Genomic DNA, 5,394 nt, shown 5'->3' on the forward strand with positions numbered 1-5,394 from the left:
AAGCAAATAACCCTACTATTGGATTATTTTAGAGAGACTAAACCTCAACTGAATCATATGAAAAAAAATCATCTCAATAGCCCAGCTAAAAATCTAAGGGTGTTGAGTGCATCAAGCTCTTGGGAAGCTTTGTCTCACGGTTCCAAGAGCATATTCTTGGTGCTGAGGGGCAAGGTTTGCACTAGGATCTCACACCCTACACTGCAGCATCACAGCTGCCCCAGGCTTTGTCTCATCTTTTTGCTCTGTTCTCCTTAACTCAGAAATAAAAGGAAGAGATGATGAAGCCTGTCCCCATAAGGCTGGTGTGAGGCGAGAGCAGGAAGGTGGAGGTGCAGGGGAGGAAGGACTTTATGCTGCTGCCAGTCAGAGCCAGAAAATGCCATTTATGTGGATCCAGTGCTCACTGAGGAAGCAGAAATAAAGGCCTCTGATGTGATGTGGCACCGCCCCTCCCCTGCTGCACTCTCGCTCATTACAGCTCTTTCTTTAAACTGCTGGGTAGACAGCTGGCAGCCAGTGCCTCAGAGGAGGCAGGAGTAAGGGAGCATATAAATTACTGTTGCATTTTACAGCTAAGATAAACTCAAACTGCAGGGTTATAGCCTGAAATGACATCAAGGGGAAGCTCCAGCAGGCCTCTCAAAAGAACAAGGAATGGAAAATGGATAGAAAGAGTTATTCAGGGAATATGGGATCATGGAGAAGGAAAAAAAAATCTAAACAAGTTGTGTAAAATCTGCTGCTTTAGTGAGTCTTAAAGAGCTTATGTCAGCTTAATTCTGTGTGGTAGCATAATGTAAATCTATGGGAAATGGGGCTGTAGGCATATCTACTCTATTCCATTTCTGCAGATTGCCAAACATGGCAATAAATGTCAAGTGATTATTTATTTGATCATTAGAAACTTCATTAGATTTTGATTTGATGCTCTACAACCTCCCCCGTCTCCACCACCACTAAAAAGAGAGCTCAATTTTGAAATTCAATCCAGCTAGTTTGGGGAAAAAAATGTTATGAAATAAAATCTAGCGAATACCAACATGTCGATGACAACATTCTGCATAAATATAGAAAATCCTCTCCAATAAGTTTATAGCAATTTGCTCAAGTGATCAAAGATAGATTTTGGCAACAGTGGTAAAATTTTGGAAGTCTTTTAATATTTTATTAGATGAAAAGCTGTGTTTGAGGTGAGCTCCAACTCCCTGGCTACAGACAGAATCTGATTATATGTTCTTGGCTTAACAGCCTTAGCATATAGTGTATTTGAACTTTCGCTCAGCTTTCTTGAACTTGATTTATTTGTCATCATATCACCTGGGGAAAGTCTGTGTGCCCTCCGTTGACCTGGGTAATTTGGGACTCAGCTGGTTCATGCCTGTGTGTTTGTTTCACCCTAGCTCAAAGCATAGAACCTGAGCCTTATTATCTTCATAAAACGGCGTCTTTTTACTGTAGTGAGCAATGTTGGATATACTGCTTACAGCTGACTTTTTCATCGCGATTTCAGTTTCTCCTGTGCATTTCAAGCTACGATTTTCCTAAGAATTATGTATAACATGGAAAACAAAGAGAGGGTGAGAGAGAAAGTGCTGTAACTGTCTTTCTTTCTCGGGGAACGGTACTTGCATGTCAAAAGATTCACCAAATAGGCATTGGACTGACTTTCATAAAACCAGGGATGTAAGCACAGTGTGGGGTATGTATTATTGCCACAGAGCACATGCTAGCAAGAAGCATAAAGAGACAAGCTTTATCTCTCTGCCTGAAACTCTCTTGGAACCTTCTGGGAGTGCACATTCTAAATCAAGAATCAAAACGTTTTCCCAGCACAACTGCAAATTGAAAATAGGCACTTGAACACAGACAGAGATGTAGAAGAAGAATGACTTTGAAATGCCTACAACGCACCCCGAGCCACCCTGGGTCTTTCTGTAGACATAAGGAGTATTCATCTACGGTAAAGGGTATGTAGCACTCGGTAGAAACAAATGACAGCTGACAAAAAGATCCATTAGATGCCTGAACTTGCCCCTTGCCAGCACAGAGTATTTTTCTTTTCCTATTTTCCAGAATAAAGAAAGGGCAGACATTTTATTTCAAGAAGTGCCCCATAGCCATAGATTTTTGTTTCTGTTTTCCTCTAGCACTTTCTAGTATATTGTAATTGAAGCAACAGCCTAAAAACATGTCTTTTATTAATCTTAGTGATGTACAACATTGAAGAAAACAAACTTAGGAATATATTATTTTGCTGCGTGGTTAACAACCACCACAACCTGCAGCTAAGGAAGTCATTCCCCTTTTGGAGGAAGTCTCTATCATAAAAAACAAAACAAAAATTCCCTGCTGCATATCAGTCAATAACACTTCCTGAGCATATTCCTGATGAATGACTCTGTACGAGGTGCAGCTGGTAAGGTGAAAAAGCAACAGCCTTCAAAGGTCTGGGGTCCGGGTAGAAAAATGGTCAACCCAGGGAGGGAAGGTGAATGTACCAACACAGTCATTGCAGAAAAGAGAAATAAAAGTTAAAGGATGAGTGTGAGGCCTGAGGCCCTTGTGAGTAAAGAATGAGCAGCTAGGTGAATGGTTTCTCCTTTCTGCAGGAGTATTTGAAAGAATCTGAAGAGCGTGTTGGAAGAGAAAAGGAGAGAGGGAATAAAACGTGTATGGCTCAGAGAAAGAGGCATGTTCTAGTTGAGGAACTGGGAATGGGCTTAGATTTTGTTGCTTATAGATTATCTGTGAGAGGAGTGAGCATGTGAGTTCAGCTATGAGAAAAGAGAGTCGGGGATTTGCCAGAAGATCTGGATAATCAAGTTGAGGAATATAAATTCGATAGGCGAGGCAATAGGAAGCAATTATGCCTTTGCGTGCAAGAGTGGCATGTCTACAGAGATCATTCTCTTGCTGTAGGAGTGTGGGGTAGGGATTGTGAATCATTGAACAGGGCTTTTAGGACACAGATGTGCTGCTACATCTATGCATTTTATTCTAGGCGATTTGTCTATGAATAGGTCATGACCGTTACATTCAATCTTGTGGGGGTGAGAGCTATGGACTGAACTAACACAGAAGATAAGTGACAGAGGGGCAGGGGTGAGAGCAGAGGGAGATCGAGTGCTGGGAGAAACAGATCTGACAGTTACTCAGGGAGCCCCGGGGCTCGGATGTGGCAAAGCAGTTCCTCACTCTAGGGTTCTGCTGCTTGGGTACAGAGATGAGGAGAGCAGCAAGATCGGAATGGTTAGGGGTTTTCACTGTAAGATATACCCACCAACAGAAACAGCTACACAACCTATATGGCCAAACAAGAATGGAAGCATGACTGGGTGCCAAACAGAGTGGAGCCTGTCAGAGATAAAATTTTTATACGTGTGTGTCTCTCTATGTGTGCTTTCCGTTTTTAGCCAGCCAGATTGCTGCCTGATTCTAGATAATATCAAAGACAGAAAGTCACCTTAAGACAAGTGTTCCTTGTGCAGTGAAAGGGTCACTAGGGCACTTATGTATGTAAATATAGAGCAAGAAGGCGTCATTGTCCTGGGAAAATAGCCTAACAAGAAACAGAATATTTAAGGTCACATGGATAACATGTGTCAGGCTAGGATTCACATGCCAGATTGCCCGCCTCCAAAACCCAGGGCTTCTCCTTATTTTAATCCTTATTCAGTAATATCGACTGAGCACCCACTAGGTCCCCAGCCACTATCTTGGGTACAGAACTCTAGTATTCTATAGAATACTAGAGAAACTTTATCTTTCCCAAACGCAGATATACAAAAGGATATCTCTTCATTTATTGATATGAATTGTAGTATTCTATACCCAACATAGTGCCTGGTGACCAAGCAGGTACATCTATATAGAGAGAAGACGTGGTTTCTGGCCTGAAAGAGCAGCAGCACTCATATTTCCATTAAACTTGCCAGACTGTGTTTCATGGCTCTTTCAAATTTTGTTCCAAAGGATCATATTTGAAATTGTAGCTGTTTTGCATGGTTTTTCATAACTTATAATAATCCACAGGAATAAAATTTCTTCTATAGATGCTTTAACATATAGCATTTAAAAACCAATTAAATATTCAATAAACAGTAATTTTTAAGAACTTTCAACTGGCTGATCATGGAGCAAGACACCATGCCATGGTAGGATCCAAAGGAGATTGAAACACACTCTGACCCTCCAGCTGTTCTCTGTCTAGGGAGGAAGACAGCAGTGACAGAGTTCTGAAAGCTAAAAGTAGATATATGACAAGAGCCGATCGTAATCCAGAAAGACACAGTCCCGAATACCATAATCCTTCACAATGAAATCCTGAAAGATCGGAATCCCCAAAATATGATTCTAGAAAAAATAATTTAAAAGATTATTTCAAAAATACTTATTTGCATTTTTAAAAGGGGATTTTTTTGGGGGGAAACATAAAAACATGACAGACTACTTCATAGGCTACTTTACAAAATAAAATAGGTAATAGTAACATACACATTTTTATAAGCATAAACACTCAGGTATACTAACAAGTCACATGAGTAGAGCAGTTATAAGCAGACAAACTGTATCCACAAAGAAATAGGTCAGGCCGGGCGCGGGGGGCTCTCGCCTGTAATCCCAACAGTTTGGGAGGTCGAGGAGGGTGGATCACTTGAGGTCAGTAGTTTGAGACCAGCTTGGCCAACATGGCGAAATCCTGTCTCCATTAAAAATACAAAAATTAGCTGGGCATGGTGGCGGGTGCCTGTAATCCCAGCTGTTACGGAGGCTGAGGCAGGAGAATAATTTGAACCTGGGAGGCGGAGGTTGCAGTGAGCTGAGATTGCGCCACTGCACTCCAGCCTAGGTGACAGAGCGAGACTCAATCTCAAAAAAAAAAAAAAAAAAAAAAAAAAAAAAAAAAAGAAAGAAAAAAAATAAGTCAAACAGTAAAATGTATAAACACGTACCACTATGGTTGGTAACTTCGTGCACTCAACTTTCTAAGTGCAGTCGTCTGAAATGCTTTGATGGACAACCTAAGTCTTTTGACGAGATCAATTTAAAAAATCAAGATGGGTCACTACCACATCACCACCACACAAGTCATCCAAAGAACTGAGATCCCGAGAAATTTTATCTTTAACAAACACAGATAGACAAAAGGATATCTCTTCATTTACTGAAGAAATTTCAGTGGTTTTACATACACATACAGTGCTTGCACACAAAATCAACATTGTGATGATGCACTTTTGTAGAGTCAAAAAGTACATAAAATGAATTAGAACTCTGTGAAAATCTTTATACAATTTATACCTCCAGTTTTGGAAATAATTCTAAGATCACATACAGAGAGGAGAAAATTGTAAAAAAAAAAAAAAAAAAAAAAAAAAAAAAAAAAAAAAA

This window comes from Rhinopithecus bieti, unplaced genomic scaffold (assembly GCF_001698545.2).
Source record: "Rhinopithecus bieti isolate Rb0 unplaced genomic scaffold, ASM169854v2 scaffold_14215, whole genome shotgun sequence".
NCBI lineage: Eukaryota > Metazoa > Chordata > Mammalia > Primates > Cercopithecidae > Rhinopithecus > Rhinopithecus bieti.